The following is a 25061-nucleotide window of genomic DNA, read 5'->3' as shown; positions in this document are numbered from 1 at the left end:
ATTCCGTAACACGTACAGCATCTGCGGCGCCTCTAGAATCCAATGATTTGTTTAATTCCCACAGAATAAAACAAATCATAGCTCAGCTGTGCAGTTTCCAGTGTTTTTCCACTCTGCCCTAATTACCCTCCTTTGTATATGTCATTCCAGTCTCAGATTGTCTGTTTACCCCTATCTTCTGTGTTCTTACTTCTTGGCTGAAAGTCTTTTTGGATTTTGAAACTTTCTGAATTGGACCTCAATATAGTGCTAGTTTTTGTTACTTCATCCTGCTTCCAAGTCCTGCTTTATGCTTCAAATCTTGACAATATGTCTATATGGTTATATTTGTGGAACTAACTTTTTCAGTGGGTTCGGAAGTACAGGGCAAGGTCCTTTGACTTTAAGACACTGGATTGCAATTAATTAACCCTAAGAACAAACACAAAAAGAGTTTACGTTTTAAAATTTTAATGCAAAAAATAAATTGCGATCTACCTGAATATTGAATGACATATTTAAATGTGGTCCTGTAATTCAACACAGACAGCAATAATAAGTTGTTTAATAGAATTACATAATGCATGTTTTGGAGTGAGTTCAAAAAGATATCTTGGGTCAAAAAAGGGCTTAGAGGAAAGGGTACCTGCTAGCAGAATGAACTAATAAGGTTGAAACTGAAAGTTTGAAACCTGGTTATAATGTCAAATAACATTGGGTTTATATAAAAAGATGCAAATTATATTAGTAAATATACTTTAAATTCAGGAAACTGGCTACTAAAAACTGAAATTTGTAATCTTAGTTATTTGTCTGTGAAGGTTCTCAGTCATCCAGGTCATCGTAGTCTAAGGAGCTTGCAAAGAAAAGCGTCTGGACTTCTTTAAGTTACTTGAAGACGTTTCACCTCTCATCCGAGAAGCTTCTTCAGTTCTAAGGTCAAATGGTGGAGAGTCCCAGATATAAACCTAGTGGGAGTTTCCCCCCACAGAGGGACAAAAGGACCCCCTGATGATCCTCTAATCACCTGAGCCAAGGTGTGAAAATGGGTGTAGGTCACAATCAGCCAGGGTTTTGGGTGAGCTCATTGTGAAACCTGGCCCCACCTTATCATGCGAATTCCTGAGGTCAGATGGCCCAGGATGTGAGTAGGCGTTAAGGCGTCTGAGGAGGGAACTCAAAACTGGATTATAGATGGCAGACAGTTGGTGTCGTAAACCACCGCCTCATAGATGGCTTCTTTCACTCCTCTTTTAAACCATCTGTCCTCTCTGTCCAAAATGTGAACATTGGCATCCTCGAAAGAGTGTCCTTTATCCTTAAGATGCAGATGGACTGCTGAGTCTTGTCCTGTGGAGGTGGCTCTTCTATGTTGTGCCATGCGCTTGTGAAGTGGCTGTTTGGTCTCTCCAATGTAGAGGTCTGGGCATTCCTCGCTACACTGTACAGCATACACCACATTGTTAAGTTTGTGTTTTGGAGTTTTGTCTTTCTGGTAAACCAGTTTCTGTCTGAGCGTGTTGCTGAGTCTGAAATGCACCGGGATGTCATGCTTGGAGAAAACCCTCCTGAGTTTTTCTGATACACCGGCTACATAGGGGATGACAATGTTGTTGCGTCTGTCCTTCTTATCCTCCCTCGCTGGTGTCTGATCTTCTTTTCTGTGCCTCTTTGCTGACTTTAAGAACGCCCATTTAGGATAGCCGCACGTTTTGAGTGCTTCCTTTACATGTGTGTGTTCCTTCTTTTTTCCTTCAGGCTTAGAGGGAACATGTTCTGCCCGGTGGTGTAGGGTCCTAATTACTCCATGTTTGTGTTCCAGAGGGTGATGGGAGTCAAAGAGGAGGTACTGGTCCGTGTGTGTGGGCTTCCGGTAAACTTCGATGTTCAGGTTGCCATTGTCTTCAATGTGCACAGCGCAGTCCAGGAAAGGCAAACAGTTGTCCTTTGTGTCTTCCCTGGTGAACCTGATGTTTTTATCCACAGCGTTAATGTGCGCAGTGAAGGATTCCACTTCTTGTGTCTTGATTAGTGATGGTAAATTTAATTCTTTTTACTGAATCACGTTTTAATAAGTCACTCACCAAAGTGAATCGAATTTTTTGAGTCATTTGATTCACTGAGTCAGTTGACCAGAGAGTGCAAAAAATTTACATTTTCACTCAAACTTAATTTGTTTCTCTTTTCATGTAAATCCCACTGCTAAGATGAATGATTCAAAAACATTTCAAAAATTAAGCAATTTCCTATCAAAATTGCTTAATAAACATTTATTTTGTTTATTTTTATTTTATTAGTATTTTCCTTAAATGTGTCAAATATATATTTTCTCATCTAAATGTCCACTGAGCTGTGATTCAGGGGGCGGTAATGCGCCTTAACATTGGTTGCCAACCAAGGAGAAGAAGAAGCTGTGAGCCAGGAGGGAGGGGGTGAGTGAGTGAGTGAGTGAGTGATTCGTTCGCTCGCTCTATGATTCAGCACAGGAGGGAGGGGGTTAGTGAGTGAGTGAGTGATTTGTTCGCTCTATGATTCAGCACAGGAAGGGAGGGGGTGAGTAGCTCAAATGTGTTGTTAGCATGTTAGCAGAGCGATGCTACTGTGAACCGTGGAGCTATTTTCTTGATGTGAGCTTCTACTCGGGGCTTTTTCTTCCAGTTCAGACCAGAAATGCTTTTGTTAAGAAACTGGCTGTTGTTTTTTCCCCCCCGCAATTTTAATTCTAAGCTAGATATATTTCTACTAAGCGAATTAGTTTGCTAACAGAAACAGGGATGAGTCAGTGAGTCAGTTGGACTTGTGAATCATGATTCACGAGTCAGTAAAGTGATTCTCGAGTATTGAACGATTCATTCATGAATCGAACATCACTAGTCTTGATTTTGACCCAGGTGTCGTCTACATATCTGTACCAGTGGCTGGGTAGTCTTCCTTTGAAAGAGCCAAGAGCCTTCCTTTCCACATTCTCCACGTAAAGGTTGGCTGCAATAGGTGACACGGGGGAGCCCATGGCACAGCCATGTTTTTGTCTGTAGAAGCCTTCGTTGTATTTGAAATATGTAGTGGTGAGGCAGAGGTCTTACAGTGTGCAAATCTGATCGGGTGTGAAGTTGGTCCTGTCCTCCAAGGAGCTGTCTTCTTGTAGTCGTTTTCTGACAGTTTCCACTGCCTCCGTGGTGGGTATGCAAGTGAAGAGAGAGACTACATCAAAGGACACCATGGTTTCATCTGGATCCAGGGTAAGTTTCAGGACCTTGTCAGTGAATTTTAGTTATTGGTTTTTCTTTTCATGCTAACTCTACCTCTCGTTAGCCATATACTTCTGTGCCTTGATGAAAACCTCTGTACACTTTACCAAATAAATGAAGGATGCAGCCTAATCATTTGGCTAGTAATATGTAATGTTAATCTTTTCAGTATTGCCAATTTAGAGTTTCTCCATATAATAGCGCCAGCTAAGCTCCTGCAAACTCCTTACCTTGCTGTTCTTTTCAGCAAGCTGCAGGGACTGAAGGGCTTTTCATTCATCTGTACCTGCTCGCTGATGTGGCTGTTCTGGCTTTTTCATCTTTCTCCATTTCTGCTTGGAGGGATTTCATTTTTGCCCATTCCTTCTCAGGGCTTATTTCAATATACTGTGTTGTTTATACAGTGAAAAGTCTATGGAGACAAACGGCATTAAACCACATGAAAAACACAAAATGGATATGTTGTCATGAATGCAAAATGTTCTTTAAAAAATTAATAGTAGCTTGCAATTTATATGCCAAGTCACGATATCACATTGTGTTGTATCCTGTCTGTCAAGGTTGTATGAACAAGCGGGACTCAATTACAGGATCGAGGTCAGAGTTCAGTGCATTTAATCACAGTGAACTTTTAATATCTAAATGAACATCAGTCTCCCTTCAGCCTCTTCACAGAATCCAAACAATTTCAAATCCCAGTGTTTTCTGGTAAATCTGAGCACAGGAAAAGCAAGTAAGAAACTGTTTCTCAGGTGAGGGGAAAACATTCACAACGGTGAGGAACTAGGAAACACTAACTGCTGCAGTGTAATGATCCAGCCAAGAAGCCGTTATAACAAGGTCATCAGAGGCAGTCGTGTGATTTTTGACACATATGCGGAAACCAGAAGCTGGGAATTTGGGCTGCATCCTGCCAATGCATCAAAACCAGCACACTAAACACACACATGCATGCACTCAAACTGGGATATGGGAGAAAAGAGGCGGGACGCAAAACCAGGGAGACAAACACAAAATGAAAAGTCGCATCAGGAAGACTGAGGGACCATGAAACTGCCACTTGTCCTATTTGAGGGTAGACTTATATTCTGATTTGGATTCTGTCACTCACACCAAAGTGTTTGTTTTTTCTATAATATGTTCCTACGATTTAAAACAATGATGTATTTTATTGTTTAAGTTGAAAATAATGCATAACTCTAGCTGCATAAATAGGAACATCGGCTGTCAAACTCCTAAAGTTTGCAGATGACACCACTGTCATTGGCCTCATTCAAGATGGTGATGAGTCTGCATACCGGCAGGAAGTTGAGCGGCTGGTACTCTGGTGCAGTCAGCACAATCTGGAGCTGAACACTCTTAAGACTGTAGAGATGACAGTGGACTTCAGGAGACATCCCTCAACTCTGCTCCCCCTCACCATATCAGACAGCCCTGTGTCGACTGTGAAGATCTTCAAGTTCCTGGGTACAACCATCTCCCAGGACCTGAAGTGGGAGACCAACATCAACTCCATCCTCAAAAAGACCCAGCAGAGAATGTACTTCCTGAGACAACTGGGGAAGTACAGTCTTCCACAGGAGCTGCTGATCCAGTTCTACACTGCGGTCATTGAGTCTGTCCTGTGCTCCTCCATCACAGTCTGGTATGGAGCAGCCACTAAACAGGACAGGAGCGGACTGTACGGGCAGCAGAAAGGATCATCGGCGCCCCCCTGCCCTCCATCCAGGATCTGTACCTCTCAAGAACCAGGAAATGGGCAGGGAAAATCATCGCAGACCCCTCAAACCCTGGACACAGACTTTTTGATCTGCTGCCCTCTGGCAGACGGTACAGAAGCCTGCAGACCAGGACCACCCGACACAGGAACAGTTTCTTTCCCCTCGCCATCTCCCTTCTTAATAGTTGACCTGTCACACTGCTCCCACTGCCAGACTGCAACTGCACCTTATGTACATTTTGTAGTATTCATTCCACCTCATTCATTTCTGTATTTTATGTATAGTTTAGATTCGTTATTTATAGTTGGTTTACACAGCTTTGTGTATGTATGTGTAATGTGTATATATAGACGTGTGTGTGTGTGTGTGTGTGTGTGTGTGTGTGTGTGTGTGTGAGATTTACATTGCTGTGCTTGAGAGCCACCATCTACCGGAACCAAATTCCCTGTATGTGTCTGCACATATACTTGGCCAATAAACACGATTCTGATTCTGATCAAAGATGAGTGGTGTGAATGTGTGTGTGTGTGTGTGTGTGTGTGTATAAAATAATGAATAAGAGAAATACTGACATTGTAGTTGAGATATTGTAAATGCTTTTTACAGTACTGTAATTTTATTAATATCTCTAATATTTCTCTGATTTTCATTTACAGTGAAATTATTGTAAAAACTTTTTTATAGTAACTTACTGGCCTCCAGCTGCCAGTAAGTTGTGATGTCCCATACTGTAGACAACATGGGAAATTATGGCACACCAAACTTTAACCAAATGGAAAATTGACAGCAACTGAACAAGGCAACAAAGAAACAAACAGAAACAACAACAGGCATTGATTGCATTGATTTATGTTACCAGTGCACCCACAACCAGTGTTGGTCAAGTTACTTGAAAAAAGTCATCAGTAACTAATTACTGATTACTTCCCCCAAAAAGTAATCCCGTTACTTTACTGATTACTTATTTTCAAAAGTAATTAATTACTTAGTTATTTAGTTACTTTTTAAAAACACGATTTACAACCTGAACAGGTGATAAAGTGATAGATCTTTCAGCCTAATTTCAGCCTAATTCTACTTTTTCTACATAATCCATCATACAAAATGTAATCAAATGGAAAAGTCCCTTTTTAAAACTTGTTTTATCAGTTTTAATCTTTTAACTTTATGCATCAAGCAAAAATGAACTTATATGCAACATTCACTGACTGGAAGAAATTTGTTTAATATTTAAACCTATTTTCTGCACATTCCAGCACATAAAATATATATATTTTTTGTATTAACACTCACTCTTTCAAATAGATGCAGAAAATAAGTAAAGTCAAAGACTCAGCGGCCCTTTTTCTCTATTTTCACCTGTAAAGCAGGAGTGGGACAGGCGGAGGTTTACCCTGGTGCAGGTGTGACGCAGCAGTCAGTGGAAGAATATGGGCAGAAATCTGTGCCATCAGAAACTGAATTTGAATAAGTTCAATTTGAATTTGAATTGCTCAGATTGAATCTGAATTGTAACTTGAATAAATGCTTTTGAAAACTGAATTTGAATTAGTCTAATTTGAAATTGAATTTATGGTTTGAAAATGATCATCACTAAATTGAAATTGAATTTATATTTTGAAAATGAATTGATTTGCTTTGAAACTGCATTTTATCCTTTAAAAATTCAGCTCTCGAATAATTTCAGTTTCACTTCTCACCATTCAGTTTCAGTTCTACAATTCAATTTCAGTTCCAAAATTCAGTTTTTTGGAACTTACATCCGGTTCCGGTTCAAGCGCAGATTAATAGAACTACGTTTTACTAGCGGACCGAAAGTGTTACCGACGGGAATCTACAGCGTCTTGAGCTGAATTAAGACTTCAGAAGTCATTCGTCATGTCGAATGACCAGCGGATAAACTCTCAGGTTGGTAATAAATGTATTACATGTATAAGAACAAGCGTCATGTTAACAAAAGATAGCCGTAAGGTAACTGTTATGCTTATTGTAGCTGCTAGCTAAAAACGCTAATTTAGCGTAGTTTGCCCTGAATTCAGCTTTGACAACAAATATGATCGACTGTTTCTAGTAGAATTCCAAAGTTGTCATCTTGTACCCTCTCAGAGTGCCCCTCTGTATGCTTGCAGAGACCCCTACAGTAGGGAAACATGCAAAACGGTGTCCAAACCTTTGTGTTTTAGCTTTATTTATGTCTTACACAGCATCCCAACTCTTTAGCTAACTTAATAACTTTAGCTAAAGTGAATAGTTAGTCTAATTCATTAGTGCAGCATTACTGGATCATCTCTGTTTGAAGTGATATAATATGATATACAACTATCACTGTGTTTAACTACCATAATAATTCTTAGGGTACTGAGTGCATGCTTAATTAGATATATTTTTTAAACATGCTGCTCCATTACTATGTTTGACAGGCTGAAGTTGTCGGGTCACCTCCTAAATCGACCATCTTTTACAGGTGTTTTGTGCCAGAAATGGAGTGTCCACTGAAGACTGAAGATACTGAATCTCTACGCCTTGCCATTGATCCCTATTGTGCCTTCATCTAGACAAGAGACATTAACTTAACCACTCTCATATGCTCTGTACCTACATCACATTCCCTGACAGTCGTAGCTTGGCTCATCTGAGGGTGAAATTATAAGAATGTGTTATTTTGCAAAGTGCTCTCTAGTGTTCCTAAATAAAATATGGCATTGAGGTCATTTCTTTTGAATTAATCCCTTCTTCTGAAATATAAGAACCTCTTCTGGTTTTAATGGCACTTTGGATTTCCTGACTTTCTGTTCCACTTCCAAACCCAAATAGATGCTGACAAGCTGACACAGTAACATGGAAGAGGGAAAGACGTTGGAAAGGACTACTACAAATAAACCTAATGCCTAACCATGAAAAGTGTAAAATAAGAACAACAATAATAATAATAATAAAGATAAAAGATGAAGTAACAAGTTTTTAGTTTATTCCAAATGATCATCCAGATGTCTGTGACATGTGATGACAAACACCATAATGGAAGGCCTTAGTCATCACATGCTTAAACTCATATATTTTTGCATATGCTGAACAGGCAGTCAGACATGCTGTAACTGTGGGGTAGAAAACAGCATGAACACCATACGGCAGGGGTCTCAAACTCCAGTCCTCGAGGGCATGGAAAAGTTGCATGACTCCAGTCCACCCTTGAGGACTGGAGTTTGAGACCCCTGTCATATGGAATATGACAGGTGTGGTTGAACTGCATGAAGACTCTGAAGTTTGTCTTCTCTTCTGGCAGGACAGGAATGTGGCCTTGTCCTGTGAGCCACAGTAAGGATGTACTTAGAGTAGAACTGGACTGTCACCGGCCTCAGGCTCTTCACCCTTTTCAAAGACAAAGCAGTCATTTAGATAAAATATTAGATATTGTTTACCTGTAAATGCACAAAGTAAATTTAGAAATGTAATTATTGTCAAGAGTGAACAAGCACTGATAGTGTAATCTACAGCTGTGGCCAAACGTTTAGAGAATGAGAAGTGTTGTTTGCTTATTTACAAAGTTTGCTGTTTCAGTGATAGTTGTATATCATATTATATCACTTCAAACAGAGGTGATCCAGTAATGCTGCACTAATGAATTAGACTAACTATTCACTTTAGCTAAAGTTATTAAGTCAGCTAAAGAGTTGGGATGCTGTGTAAGACATAAATAAAGCTAAAACACAAAGGTTTGGACACCGTTTTGCATGTTTCCCTACTGTAGGGGTCTCTGCAAGCATACAGAGGGGCACTCTGAGAGGGTCCAAGATGACAACTTTGGAATTCTACTAGAAACAGCCGATCATATTTGTTTGTCAAAGCTGAATTCAGGGCAAACTACGCTAAATTAGCGTTTTTAGCTAGCAGCTACAATAAGCATAACAGTTACCTTACGGCTATCTTTTGTTAACATGACGCTTGTTCTTATACATGTAATACATTTATTACCAACCTGAGAGTTTATCCGCTGGTCATTCGACATGACGAATGACTTCTGAAGTCTTAATTCAGCTCAAGACGCTGTAGATTCCCGTCGGTAACACTTTCGGTCCGCTAGTAAAACGTAGTTCTATTAATCTGCGCTTGAACCGGAACCGGATGTAAGTTCCAAAAAACTGAATTTTGGAACTGAAATTGAATTGTAGAACTGAAACTGAATGGTGAGAAGTGAAACTGAAATTATTCGAGAGCTGAATTTTTAAAGGATAAAATGCAGTTTCAAAGCAAATCAATTCATTTTCAAAATATAAATTCAATTTCAATTTAGTGATGATCATTTTCAAACCATAAATTCAATTTCAAATTAGACTAATTCAAATTCAGTTTTCAAAAGCATTTATTCAAGTTACAATTCAGATTCAATCGGAGCAATTCAAATTCAAATTGAACTTATTCAAATTCAGTTTCTGATGGCACAGATTTCTGCCCATAGAAGAATCCGCGAGTTTCTCTGTGAATTTCCCATTACGTGGTAGCTACTCGGTGCTTGCTTGGAAGTTTAGGGGTTTTTTTTCGCTGTAAAAAGAAGTTTTCTTTCCACACACAACGGACACTAATGTTTTTGTCACTTTTTACGGAATCAAACTCAAGGTAAGGTCAGTACTTCCACGCTTTAAACGCTGCACGCTCATACTCTCTCCTGCACTCGATATGTTATCCATTGTTGATCTGCACACAGCTGTTGTCACAAACGTCGCACTCGCTTACGTCACCGTCATGAGACATTCTCGCAAAAAATCACGGTTTTAGTAATGCCGTGTTCCTACGGGAAAGTAACAGTAATCTAATTACCGTTTTTGCAATACTAATCCCTTACTTTACTCGTTACTTGAAAAAAGTAATCGGATTACAGTAAGGCGCCCATCTCTGCCCACAACATACCTGCGGCCCCCGATGTGACCCAACACAGGCCAGACGCCCATCCAGATTCTGGTCTGGATCTGTCCAGTGCAACTGCCCCCACCTATTATTATTTTTTTATTTTCTGCTAAATTTCAACAACTCAGTACTCAATTGTACTATAAACGGTTCTATACAATGTTTCCATACACCTCTGTATAACTCACTTTACTATCAGTAACTAAACTTACAAACCTGCAGGTGAACGGGGTTTTTCTGCTTTAACATTTATATGTGATATGCCCAACCGGTCGCAGCAGATGGCCCCGGCCCTCCTTGAGCCTGGTTCTGGTGGAGGTTTCTTCCTGTTAAAAGGGAGTTTTTCCTTCCTACTGTCGCCAAGGTGCTTGCTCATAGGGGGTCATATGATTGTTGGGTTTTTCTCTGTATCTGTTATTATAGAGTATACTGTACAATATAAAGTGCCTTGAGGCGACTTTTGTTGTGATTTGGCGCTGTATAAATAAAATTGAATTGAATTGAACTTGAAGTGCTGAGATTTTTTTCTGTATTCTCTGTTTTATTCTAGGGTTCTTACCTTATAATATAAAGCGCCTTGAGGCAACAGTTGTTGTGATTTGGTGCTGTATAAATAAAACTGAATCGAATTGAAATAGTTGAAAATTCCACATGACAGGGAAAGTGTTGTTTTCCCATAAATAAATACTTTAACGTATTAGTAACTTTTTTTAATTGACCAGTGTTTCCCTAAAATGTTCAGCGGATGTCGGAAAATAACAGCGGTGAGGTGTAAGTCACCACACGTACAACACAAATCTTATCCTAATGTTCTCTTGTTGTGAGAGGCATAATTGACTTTTTTTTTAAAGCACATACTTTTTGATGTGTGTCAGAATGATTTTAATGCCAAAACGTGGGAGAACAATGTAACACCTGCTTAGTATAGTAGGGTTAAACTTATAGACTAGATTCGAGAGGAGTAAAATAAATTTGAGAGAATTGAGTGTTGAACAGCCGGCAGATTTATTACAATGTTACAGTGGTGCAATAACCCAATGTAAACAGCATAGAAAATTAACAGAAGATCAACAGAGAAGAGCGCTCTTTTGAAAATAACAACAAAATAAAATAAAATAAGTAGTCTCTTTAGACCTGACTCTTGATGACCAGAGAAACAATCCGTATCAAGTAAGCAGTTTTTGCTCTTGCTTATCTGAAATCCTGCGATTCAAAGTAATTCAGACTGTAGCTCTACTCCTGCATCCAGAACAGCTGGCCACACTGCTTTTGGATTCGCCAAGAGTTTTCACAGGGTCTGGCTCGCCATCCGTATCCAGAACCACTTCAGATCCAGGATCACAAAAAACCAGTCTGCACATACAGTACAGAGCAATAAACAAAATAGTTCTTAACAGTTTTTCTAAATAAAATGAAATCTCATAAAGTTTTCAAAATCAAGTACACTGTTGTTTTAACATTGTTCTGTCTCTATGAATTCCATTTGTATTGCTTTACAGCATTACAATCAATTGTATTTATATACCCCTTTTTAAGGCATATGTAATCACATCATGAAATGTTTGTAACGTAACTAGTTTTAAATAACTTATTTACATGTATTAACCTATAACTGAAATGACAAAGTGCAGAAAAGGCACTGGACAACATTTATGGCTAAAAGAAAAGTGCATCCTGCATTAGTTTTGCGCATTTGTGAAGATGCCCAATCAAATAGACAATAAAATAAAATACGACATTCCATTTCACACACAATTCAAGTACTCCGACTGGTTTTAGCTTTTTTTAGACAATACAGAATTCGCACTGTTGCAGTGTTTACCACATGTAAAATTAGCATAAGTTTTCCTGCTAACTTATCATCTCTAGTAACTCACCGGAATTCCCAAGAAACAATTACACGCTCTGCCTGGTTTTGGTCGAGAGTAAAACACATAAAGGCCTCTGAAAAGTACATAACTTTAAGTTAGAGACTGTTGAAAATACTTTATAATACTTATTTTATACCGAAAGACTCACTGTGTAGCTTGTTAATTGCTCTCGGGTGTCTTGCTCCGTTTTGCCTAGCTTAATGCAGCAACATGCTTTTGTTGCATTCACTGAACTACTGAAAATCAAAGTGTGTTCAAGGGGTGTCGGAAATAATAATACCAGGTAAAAACAAGAAAATACTAGTAACCATGTCCATAGGGGTTACACCAATACAACATTTTTATATTCTGATTGCAAGGGATTAGAGTTAGGGTTAGGATCATAAGCGATGGTGACTGCACGTTACTTCATTTGAATTTAGATTTGTCAACTTAAGTTTGGGAACTTTGTCTCTCTGTTATCCATGTGATGACCTTTCCACGCAGCAACCCACCTCTTCCAATAGGATAGGCTCCAGCCACCCTGTAATAAATAACCTATAGATTAACATTTAACCCAAGCAAATGGATGGGTAGGATTAAGTAGTTCAGGTCAATTTCAGCAGTCCAACATCTTATACGCAAGACATTTTTCCTCCAGCTTTTACACATATAATCAATTCTTTTAATGAAGATTCATAGTCTGAAGCAGCAAACCCACTTCATATCATTCATTTTAGCTCTCCTTCAGATCAATAACATCGTTTCCACCGGACAGATATTCTTGGTTTCAGTGTGGCACAGAAATGCATAAAACACCTCTGCATAACAGTTCAGCAAAGGTTTGGTTTGAGATGAAGTGAAAGGAGAAGGTGGAGTACTCACACGCACAGCCAGTGACTGAGCATTATTTTAAAACACTATGCTGATCCTTTCAGCAGCACAGCTGGAGTCCAAGTTAGAAGGAGAGATAGAGCTTAGTTCTCAGGTTCAGGTTATTTTAAGACATAAGAGACCTCATTTTCAAAGGAATGGTAAAATGAGAGGAAACAGGTTGGGTCCTGAATAGAAGATAATTAGTTATTCTTTGCAACAGTAATTATCCTTGTTGTTTTTGACAGAAGTAGCAGTAAGGGCTTGTCTTGCTTTGCCTCCAACTACTTGCAGATGTGTATCTCTTCTCATTTTATTCATGAGAACATCCGAGTTTCTGGCTCTTCTGAGTCTTGCCATATTTCATTATATCATTATTCAGGGAACAGTGGTAAACACACTACAGCATGAATGATGATAAAATATCTGCTGAGGAGTTAAGTCATTTTACACATCTTATGTTATTAGGAAATGTACACTCGCAATGAAAACAGTTAAAAACCCAAATGGTAAGTTAATCTTTTTAAACACTTGGAGACAGCTTGTGGACTAAAGATCAGTATCAATCAAAAAAAGCTGCCCATATCATTTAGCTCATTCATACTTTGATTCATCTTCACAGGTCTGCATGAAGGATGTCGTAAACAGAAAGCAATTTTGAGACTGGCTCTCAGGAGAAGTTCAAAATTCTAGTCTGAGCCTGCCAGAGACACCTATCAAATCTGTGAGGATGACTGGGAATTGAAGGCATGAATTGAATGCCTGGCAGGCCCCGTTTAAATCTCTTCCTGTAAATATAGATTGAGCTGGCTGATGTACTGGATTTGCTAAAGAAAACAATTACAGATAAAAGAAAAACAGAATATTGTCCAAGCAGATGCATTATAGATTCTAAAGGGCATGTTTCACAATTGTGTGCAGAGATATAAGTTCACTTTTATTAGTTTATATTCGTTTTATTTTTCAGGGGCAGTTTTATATGTTGGCTGTGACATTGGAAAAGGAACCCCTCGCTGTGTTAGAAATTGCAGCTCCTGGAGTGAACTCTTCGGGCAGTGTTAAAATACTCAGATCCTGGTGCAAAAGATGGCTTTAGTCTCTAAATCCAATTTGTCTCTTCATAACAGCTGTATGATGGCTGATTGTGACTGCTTATTGCTTGGGGCGACCGTGGCTCAGGGGGTTGGGAATCGCATCTGTAACTGGAAGGTTGCCGGTTCGATCCCCGGGCTCTCTGTCCTGGTCGTTGTGTCCTTGGGCAAGACACTTTACCCTACTTGCCTACTGGTGTTGGCCAGAAGGGCCGATGGCGCGATATGGCAGCCTCGCTTCTGTCAGTCTGCCCCAGGGCAGCTGTGGCTACAACTGTAGCTGCCTCCACCAGTGTGTGAATGTGAGAGTGAATGAATAGTGGTATTGTAAAGCGCTTTGAGTGCCTTGAAAAGCGCTATATAAATCCAACCCATTATTATAAAAGTACAGACTTTCTTTACAGATACCTGGGTTAAAAAATACTCCAGTAAAAGTTGAAGTACTTGAACTTTTTTACTCTAGTAAAAGTGAAAAAGTACTGGCTCTGAAATGTACTTAAAGTAAGAAAGTAAAAAACAGCTCCTTGAAGGACAGTTCTACTAAAAAACTTTGCACATAGGTAACTGAACCTTGTGCTACATTAATATAACGTCTAAATAATATCAGTACATAAAATACAAAAGTCATTCAAATCTAAATTCTAGTTTTAATGAACAGACTTAGATCGACTCACACTTGACACAAGCAGTGAAAAATAATTGAAAATAACTATTTTCTCTTGCCTACATTGTCGATGGTGACTTTATCTCCACACCTAAACATTAAAAGAAGTTAAGTCAGGGGTTACAGTGGGATTCAGCAGGAGGGGGAAACCAAAGATCTGTGTAATGGCTCAGCACAGGAAAAAAGAATCACAACTCACAATCATTTCTAATATGAGTTTTGCGTGATCAGTGGACCTGCTGCTCGTTGTGGAATTACACAACTAAATTCAACAAATTCTCAGCAGCGTCACGGCTGTCATGGCTTACGTTCCTCGACACTGACACTTCAGTGAAGTTAGCTAAGCATGATCAGTTTTCATTTCAACTCTACTACACTTGATGTAACCTAAACCTGACCATGAGCACTGTGCATCAGTCCAACACAGTGCTTTACTGTGAATTCACTACATTAATGCAAACTAACCTGCTTATCTTGCACATACGTACCCAGTATTTTCATACAACATTTGAATAACACAAAGTTAATATACTTGATTTATTTTGCAGGACCCTTCACAAAATGAAAAATAGCAAAACACATCATATACAAATGACATCGCATGTAAGCTTTAAATTTGCAGTTCATCAAGCCCCTCTGAGCAGTTCTTCCTTTTAAATGTCTCTTCTTCCTCTCCTGTCTTGTCTGTCTTCCTACATCTTTCTCACACTCTTTTCTCTCTCTGTGAAATACAACATCTGGACATTTAGCTAGCAACACACTGTGCGACAAACTGTACACACAAATAGCTTGCGTGTTTGCTGATGTTGTTGAGTTGATAGAAATGTTGAATTTGAAATTACCTGCCACTTAAAAAAAAACCCATCACTCCTACACAAACAACACAAACGCTAAAAATGATACCCTTGAACCAAAAGTAAAAAAATCCTTTTAGAAAATGTAAGAAGTAGAAAGTACAAATATTAGTTTAAAAATGTTAAGACTAAAAGTAAAGAGTTGTCAGAAACATAAATACTCAAAAAAAGTTAAGATACCTGAAAACTTGAGTTAAGTACAAAGTATTTGTACTTTTTCACTTTCCACCTCTGCTTGTTGCAGAATTTGTAGCTATTGGGCAGCATTCTTGGTACTGGAAGCCTTTCCGATTCCTTACAACACTTTTCTCATGAGTTTTATGCATATTGAGGTGACTGTTGCTGTGATTTAAATAAAATGGAATTGAATTGAATTTCAAGTTCAAGTTACTTAAGTACAATATATAAATTTGTTAGTCAAAAAGTCTGTTGGTACTCAAATCATGTTTTTTTTTTAAAGCTAAAATGGAAACTCTTGCTGGAGGTTTCACGTCAGGACTAACAAATGGTTAATGCCATTGTGGCTATATCCATCCAATGAATACATTAGAAATGGGAGCAAACAGAACAACTGGAAATGAACAGCAAAGTGCTCCAGAAGCTTTTAGCCAACCATGTCTTTACTGCCTGAAGGATATCGTGTGTTTGTTGCTTTTGGAATACCTACATACTCTAACAGAAAAAAACATCCTTCACAGGGCTGAGTGCTTTTATTCCTTTTCACTTCATAACCTGAGCCGAGTACAGGACACTTCCCCTGTGGTGTGGCTGCCATGGCCACCTGGGATCTCTGCGCATATGGTTAGAGGCCTTACAGAGGCTTTTTTTAAATGTGGCACTGAATTTGTTCAGGTCCCCTGTCTTTATTTCCTCTGAGACCTTCTCCTTTTTTATGACTAAATCTGTAGAATGTCAGGAGAACAACAACAACCTAGCAAAGAAGAAAAGCCTCTCTTTCCTTCTTACTTTCTTAAAAATTAAAATCAACTTTCTCTCTATATATATATCAAGGGCGTAGATTTGGTTTTGGCATTGGTGGGGACGGATGATTCAGCCTCCGAACCCTGCCCTATTTCTTTTTTTTTCTTTTTGTCTTTGCTTCTTGATTAAAAAAAAAAAAAGGAGAAACATACTTGCTTACATATGCTATTCTACATGCTTTTAAACCATTTAAAATTACAATTCATAGTTTTATATGTGAATTATATAATGTTATATTACTATTAAACAAATGACTAAGTATTTTAGACTTTAGTTTACTTCAGCCATATTCCATATAAATCAGGTATCATACAAAAATAAAAATAGCTTCAAATAAGTCATGACAATAAAACAATAAGACTTTAAGGACTTCTTCTTCTTCTTGTCCTTAGCAGGCGACCAGCGGCGGTGGTCTGCCGCGCAACCAGTACGCTGCTGTAGGTGCCGCAGGTTCTCTTTCTTGACCAACGATTATCTTCCACGCTTTTCGATCTAAGGCGATGGTTCTTGCCTGCTCGAGGTCAAGTCAAAGGGCCTTCAAATCATCCTGGATTTGTTTCATCCATGGACGCTTGGACGGTCCCAAGCCCGGCTGTGAAAGGAGGCGACCAGAACCGATTAATCGGGGAAACTTGACTCGAAACCAATGGAATCTTTAAGGACTTAACAACATTACTTCAGTTATACTGCACCAACATCTCTGATACATTAACACTAAGTATTAACTATTCTAAACATGAACTACTGTTACAGCAACAGACATGGACTACTGGTGTCCCACACTACAACCAATGTCCACTATGTGAAGGAGCCAAACACATGCCTGCTCCTCTCGTTAACTGAGATAAACTGCTGACATATTTGTTTTACATCTATACTGTCCAGTCTGTCCTGGTGGACATGGCAACACGTTATTCATAGTTACATACAACTTTAGACTGATGTGGGCCAAAGCCTAAAATGATGTGCCCGGAGTTTGCTGTTCTCGTCGGCTCAAATATTTGAAGTTTACACAGCTACATTCTTGCCTGAAAATATGTTAAACGTTTATTTTGCGACCCAGAAACAGTAATAAGAGTAATACTAAAACTAAGTAGCTGCACTAGTAGTAGCCATTGTTGGAAACTGGAATTGGCTGGGCCAATCTGGGATATGGTTTTTCAATTTTGTTGTCCGGGTGGAAAAACGGGAGAAATTCGGGAGAATGGTGGCGCCGGGAGATTTTCGGGAGGGGCACTGAAATTCGGGATTCTCCCGGAAAAATCGGGAGGGTTGGCATGTATGGCCATGTATGACGGATACATTTCATGAGTGAACTTGACTTTAAGTGACTTACAGGTTTCTTTGAAAAATACTTTCTTATATCCAGGTTCTTCCTTTTTTGCTACCATCCTCCTCTCCTCCCTGCAGGTCCTCGCAGCGCAGGCTTGCTGCTGCTAAAATTAAACAGAGCTCCCTGAAAGGCACAGCCAATCACATTGGCCATGTTTGTCACATGAGGACTCCAGTAGAGAACGTAATTTAACTCTTTCTGCACCGCTGGGTGAATGAGACGTTGACAGATTGTTTTTTTCTTTCTATCGGTTGTTTTTCTTTACTCGAAGAGATCAAATTATTGGTGGGGACACGTCCCTTCCGTCTATGCCAAATCTACGCCCTTGATATATATACATATATATATATCAATAAGAGATGTGCAAAGCAGCAGGTATTTGTATCTGTATTTGTATTTGATGAGGGGGAAAAGTATTTGTATTTGTATTCAAGTAAAATTCAAAATAGGTGTAAAAATCATTTTTTTTTGTGTTACACTCCTAATTAACGTTATAGTGTAAGTATTCTTTAATTATATCCATTATAGTAAGTATGGATATGCAATATTAGTTGATGTTTTTGCATAAATCCAGCAATGAACATGCAACAAGGAACATCATAGAAAAGAAAATAACAACAGCCATTGACTCATACATGGTTAAACCAACAACTTATAAAATGCCATTGTGAACATTATGAACCTCACCACCACCTGTCCTTAATGGAGGACACTGAACAGACAGCGAAACTGACTTGCAGTGGCAGAACATATTGCATATCACTTTGGTTTCATCTGCACTGACTGTAAAATGCTTCCACACAGAACTGGATCAAGTTGTTTTGGCTGGTGGAGGACCAAGAGGTGGCTCAGCAGCAGCAACACTCTTTTCCATTTGGTTGCCCAAATCCATGTGGGGAGTTTCAACTAAGTTAATGATTCATAGTCTGAGTCTAAGTTAATTCGACACAACTACGCAAGCATTGTTTTATCCTTTACACCAAACTTTAACGTTACTCTGTCAACAGACTATTGTCTAAATCCGCGGTCCCCAACCTTTTTTGCGGATCGGTCTTTAAGGTGTCGCGGATAAATACAACAAAATAAAACCAGTACCGGTGCCAAAAAAATATATATATATATATATATTCATAACACACGGGAAAAGACACAGGGAAACTGAGGTAACGATAAAAGCAATAAATATTAACGATAAAAACGAATAAAAACCCTGAAAACCATAAATTTCACACCCGAACCTCATCACTCGTGGCCCGATACCAAACGACTCACGGACCGGTACCGGTCAATGGCCCGGGGGTTGGGACTGCTGGTCTAAATTACCGAGCTAAGAGAGCTACGTAAACAGAGCGAACATGAGAGCACTCGACTGCAGACGACAGTAATAATGCAGTGCAATGGAATAATCTCCCGATCTTCGCAAAAGTCATAAACTGCCTCTGGAACCCAGTTAAGGTACAAAAAAAATCTATTTAACAAAAATAGTGATGCAGTTTTTTCGCTCAGCCGAGCCTCTCTGTTGCTGTGTGCAGCAGCCCGTGTCAGTCACCTCTTCACACGTCACTCATCCGCTCATGCTCTGCGGTCTCATAAGGAAACTCAGCTTTTCATAGAAAGTTTTTCTTGTTCCCGAATACAAATGTTTTTAAAAGTATTTGTTTGAAATAAGTATTCGTAAAAAACATGATATCCGTGGCTTTACGAATACATTATTCGGGTTCGGCTCCACCCCTAATATTTATATAATTCCCCTGAGGCCTGGGAGCTTGAGGGTCCTGCGCAGCATCTTAGCTGTTCCTCGGACTGCACTCGGACAGAGATCTCCGATGTTGTTCCTGGGATCTTCTGGAGCCACTCGCCTAACTTGGGAGTCCCTGCACCTAGTGCTCCGATTACCACTGGGACCGCTGTTACCTTCACTCTCCACATCTTCTCGAGCTCTCCTCTGAGCCCTTGGTATTTCTCGAGCTTCTTGTGTTCCTTCGTCCTGATGTTGCTGTCATTCAGAATCACTACATCGATCACTATGGTCGTCTTCTTCTGTTTGTCCTCCACCACTATGGTTGGTCAGCCACCACCATTTTGTCCGTCTGTATCTGAAAGCCCCACAGGATCTTAGCTCGGTCATTCCCCACCATCCTCGGGGGCGTCTCCCATTTTGGCAGGGCTCGGGGGCTTCCAGGCCGTATTCGGCACAGATGTTTCTATATACTATGATGGCCACTTGGTTATGCAGTTATGTGCTGGATTGTCTCAGGGGCATCTTATATATATATATATATATATATATATATATATATATATATATATATATATATATGTATGTAGATAGATAGATATGAGGTGAGGTTAGATGATCCTTTCTAGGATTGCTGTGACAACAGTATATATGAACTCACTACTTTAAGTTATTCTGGCAGTGGAGATGGTGTCTAGAGCAGTGATCACATCTGTAAGCATGTCCCGTTGGGTTGGTAGCTTGTCATTGACAGCTCACTAGATGCATCCATGATTACAGGGGGCTGGGTATCACCTGGTTCAGTTACACTGCTTTCTTCTACCAAGGTTTGTCCACACTGTTCACTATTGTTCCTGTTGTGCTTTAGCATCTCAATCTGCAGCTTTAAAAGCAGCTGTCTTCTATTAGTATTGTTGCACTGAGCTAACAGGTGCTGTTAAGCACTGAAATCTCCAACAACTGAAGAGTATAGTGAGCAGGTACAATGTGTTGGATGTGTATCAAACTTTGCAGATTGGAAAGGGTCCCTAAAGTCAAAAACACTGGCTTGTTTTCAGTACTTCTCATCACACTTAAAGAATATTGGACAGAATGAATAAGAGTATGATGAAGAGAAAATAGCATGTTCTCTCAGTTATTGTATTATTGTATAGTTATTGTAAACAACATCTCTATTTGAGTGGATTACGCTATTGTTCTCAGTATAGACAGTCTATCCGTTCATTGTGTGCATCAAAGGAAAGGCAGCCGGAGTTTGTTTATGTGCTGTCTCATCATCATTTTTATCACTGAAGCTCCTATATTCAAGTATCAGGGAGTGACATCACAAATAGTGTGAGAGTGCAGAAAAACAAATGACTGAATCTTGCACATGGCAGTCTGTCTTTGAAATAATTACCCCACCAGAAGGGCTATATTGAATTTAGGAAGCAAACGCTCCCTCAACCACACACTCTTTCTTCCACATCACAAAAGGAAAACTGCGACTTCAAACTGGCTGAATCATTTGCTGTGCTTTCCTTTTCATCATATTTAAAGCTTGCTTTCAAGAGACCACACGGTGAGCATGCAATTAATTTCATTTTTCAAGTGGCAATGAAAACACTTTCAAAATAAAATCTGGAAGTCACTGCCAGACACCCAAGCTGTGTCTGCTGTTTGAAGAATAAAAAGTAAATTCCGCTAAAGATGAATTCCTTTTAAAATTCATTTCAGTTTTATTTTCTTTTTAATCACTAAGGCCTTTGTTTTGATTTGTGCATCAAATAGGTTAAAACTGCTCTTAATAATGTTGATGCTGCAATCATTTTAGTTGACCAGCTTGAGCTGGCAAACGTGAACTGCAATGTACCTGCTGATTTGATGTTTCCTAGTAAACTAAAGGTTATCGGCCCCTGTTTCAATGGTGAGCAGGTGGAATTGTCAATAAAATGAGGCAGCTCAGAAAGTTTTAGTGGAAAATCTGTGTTATACAGTGGGGCAAAAAAGTATTTAGTCAGCCACCGATTGTGCAAGTTCCCCCACTTAAAATGATGACAGAGGTCAGTAATTTTACACCAGAGGTACACTTCAACTGTGAGAGACAGAATGTGAAAAAAAAATCCATGAATTCACATAGTAGGATTTGTAAAGAATTTATTCGTAAATTACGGTGGAAAATAAGTATTTGGTCACCTCAAACATGGAAAGTCTCTGGCTCTCACAGACCTGTAACGTCCTCTGTAAGAAGCTTTTCTGTCCCCCACTCGTTACCTGTATGAATGGCACCTGTTTGAACTCATCATCTGTATAAAAGACACCTGTCCACAGCCTCAAACAGTCAGACTCCAAACTCCGCCATGGCCAAGACCAAAGAGCTTTCGAAGGACACCAGGAAAAGTATTGTAGACCTGCACCAGACTGGGAAGAGTGAATCTACAATAGGCAAGCAGCTTGGTGTGAGAAAATCAACTGTGGGAGCAATCATCAGAAAATGGAAGACATACAAGACCACTGATAATCTCCCTCGATCTGGGGCTCCACGCAAGATCTCATCCCGTGGGGTCAAAATGATCATGAGAACGGTGAGCAAAGATCCCAGAACCACACGGGGGGACCTGGTGAATGACCTGCAGAGAGCTGGGACCAAAGTAACAAAGGTCACCATCAGTAACACACTACAACGGCAGGGAATCAAATCCCACAGTGCCAGACGTGTTCCTTGCTGAAGCCAGTGCATGTCCAGGCCCGTCTGAAGTTTGCCAGAGAGCACATGGATGATACAGCAGAGGATTGGGAGAATGTCATGTGGTCAGATGAAACCAAAGTAGAACTTTTTGGTATAAACTCAACTCGTCGTGTTTGGAGGAAGAAGAATACTGAGTTGCATCCTAAGAACACCATACCTACTGTGAAGCATGGGGGTGGAAACATCATGCTATGGGGCCGTTTTTCTGCCAAGGGGACAGGACGACTGATCCGTGTTAAGGACAGAATGAATGGGGCCATGTATCGTGAGATTTTGAGCCAAAACCTCCTTCCATCAGTGAGAACTTTGAAGATGAAACGAGGCTGGGTCTTCCAACATGACAATGATCCAAAACACACCGCCCGGGCAACAAAGGAGTGGCTCCGTAAGAAGCATTTGAAAGTCCTGGAGTGGCCTAGCCAGTCTCCAGACCTCAACCCCATAGAAAATCTGTGGCGGGAGTTGAAAGTCCGTGTTGCTCGGCGACAGCCCCAAAACATCACTGCTCTCGAGAAGATCTGCATGGAGGAATGGGCCAAAATACCAGCTACTGTGTGTGCAAACCTGGTAAAGACCTATAGTAAACGTTTGACCTCTGTTATTGCCAACAAAGGTTATGTTACAAAGTATTGAGTTGTATTTTTGTTATTGACCAAATACTTATTTTCCACCCTGATTTATGAATAAATTCTTTACAAATCCTACCATGTGGATTCATGGATTTTTTTTCACATTCTGTCTCTCACAGTTGAAGTGTACCTCTGGTGCAAATTACTGACCTCTGTCATCATTTTAGGTGGGGGAACTTGCACAATCGGTGGCTGACTAAATACTTTTTTGCCCCACTGTACTTGTAGTAGGAATAGACACTCCAAAACAAGCAAACAAAAAAAAACTTACGCTACTAAGTCAGAAAATCAGTTTGGCTTCATTTGTAAGTAAAAATTACCGTAAGGTTTCATTTACAGCTGCTTTTTTACTGTATGGACAATTTTAGTTATGCAAAAACAAGCGTACAATTACAATTCATGACATGAGATTATGAAGACTGCATTACGTAACCAGTGTTATTTTTTTCTTCTCATTAGCTGTCAAACAAATGGTTGTCATATCATTGTGGTGAGTCATTTCAGACAATCACCAACTGCACTCTAGGCAGTGTGAGAGGGGCCTAAAGTAAGCAGCAGCCTGCTCCCTCCAAACAGAAGTCACTCCCCATAAACTCCCATGTCCAGCAGCATGTTTGTTTTTCTGTGAATGCTGCTGTGATTTGCAGCTATATAAATAAAATATAACAGAATGAACAATTTTGTGGTCTGACATTTTCTTTAAAACTGACATGCATGCCAGCTATCCTTGGGCAAGATACTAAGATAGAGACACAAGTATGAATGTGTGTGAATGTTAGATAGAAGCACATAGGAAGGGAAAGACAGTGCTGGTGTGAATGAAGCGCCTAGGCACTATATAGGAACCATTCAGCACTTACAGTCCATCAGAGAAATGACTGCTTTTAATGAGTAAAATTGTTGCATTTTGCAGTCTGTTATGTAGCAAGTATCTGTGTCTGTTTTGTTTATGACTGTAGCTTGTAACCAAACTTGCTGGCATTTTTTGATAACTTCACCTTGTTATCTAAATATCGGCATTTTTTTCCTCACTAAAAATCATGGAAGCAGCCAAAATACAAATAGTCTATGTCTATGACCTCAATTCCATTACTTCATTTATTCACCCCATCCTTTGTTAAAAATGACTCAGCCCATCTGTTCACTAATAAGCCCCCCTAAGTCTCACAGTGTTGCAGTAATGTGGCATAACAGGAATATGTAAGAATTATTGATTAAATAAAATAAATAAAATCAAATAAAAAGGATTACATTACTATAAAGCAATGGCAAAGAATACTTTGTTAAACAATCACCCAGTGTAGTTTGCATTGTGGAGCAATGTATTTATCTATTTCTGAAACAAGTTGTAAATAAGCATTGTATCCATACTTCTTATGTAGTCTGTGCTATAAATTTTTGGGTTCAGCCCCTCTGTTTGACGAGGTGTCACTATATGGGGAGACCTCAACCAAGGTTAGTCGGACGAAGTCTTCAGGAATATCACTCCCTCTTTCTGCTGCTGGCATTGTGAGTTTTGGCTCTACAGCCACAAGCACAGCTTAGCTGTTTGTAGATAGAAAACTCTGTGTAAGATTAAAACTTATGCGACTATTATTTCTGCACAGGATCAAACCTGCTCTTATCATAAATTCCATTAAATCCTGATTGAAATTAATTGGAATTATCTATTAGCATCATGGCTCCCAAGAAATGTAAAGGGACAGACACTAACCCCAGCTTAAATATTTTAAGGTATGTATTCTATTGTGTTCTAGTTTATACCTTGTTTTATTTTTCATTATTCTATTCTCTGGTTTTGCTTTATGGTTATGTCTTCTTTTGTAATCCATAATTATTATATTTATTCCCTGTGTATGAGTTTTCCTGCCATCCTGTGATCCTTCTGTATATAATGTTCTGCTCAGCACATGCACAGCATATTTTGAGTCCCAATATCTTTGTGAAATATGCACTGAAATAAGCTTAACCTGTTACTCACAATAAAAAAAATGAAATGAATGTCAATCTGTCTTAAAGTGGTAGACTGTTTCAGTTAGCAAAGGCAAAGAGATGCTACAAATGTGAACTCTGGTGGAAAAAGTTGCAAGGTACGTTTAAAAAAAAATCACATCATGTTTGAAACATTAGTGAACAGAATTAAGTAACATTATAACTTTAAAAAAGGTTTTATGAGGGCCAAATAATTTTCTAAAAACAGATGATTTGGCCCTTTATGGTAAACCTGAAGCTCGTACACCGAAAACGCCTATTTACAAAAAAATAAAAACTCTTCTGAGCATTCATTGTTGTGTATAAGATACATTTAATGCTATTACATGGAACTGATGCTATAGTAATTTCACAAATAGTCGATCGAAGCCAAACCAAACAGTTTAAAGGTTATAGACAGATACAAGTTGCAATTCCAGGATGATCAATTTATAATTTCAATGAGATAAAAAGAAAATCTTATGAACAGTCATTACTA

At 39.2% G+C, this 25061-nt stretch overlaps 2 long non-coding RNA genes across 2 annotated transcripts; one reads left to right on the top strand and one right to left on the bottom strand.

Moving 5' to 3' along the window:
* Positions 1-6405: 6405 nt before the first annotated feature.
* LOC309714795 lies at positions 6406-7659 on the top strand. Its single transcript, XR_014279029.1, has 2 exons — positions 6406-6856; positions 7413-7659. It is a non-coding gene; the product is annotated as an uncharacterized lncRNA (long non-coding RNA).
* Positions 7660-10755: 3096 nt separating this feature from the next.
* LOC309714616 lies at positions 10756-11902 on the bottom strand. Its single transcript, XR_014278965.1, has 3 exons — positions 11870-11902; positions 11728-11794; positions 10756-11203 (listed from the first exon to the last, which is right to left on the bottom strand). It is a non-coding gene; the product is annotated as an uncharacterized lncRNA (long non-coding RNA).
* Between the last annotated feature and the right edge of the window lie 13159 nt (positions 11903-25061).

The sequence above is a fragment of the Aulonocara stuartgranti genome (genome assembly GCF_965226115.1).
Source record: "Aulonocara stuartgranti genome assembly, chromosome: 9".
Taxonomy (NCBI): Eukaryota; Metazoa; Chordata; class Actinopteri; order Cichliformes; family Cichlidae; genus Aulonocara; species Aulonocara stuartgranti.
This window is presented reverse-complemented; position numbering and strand designations above follow the sequence as displayed.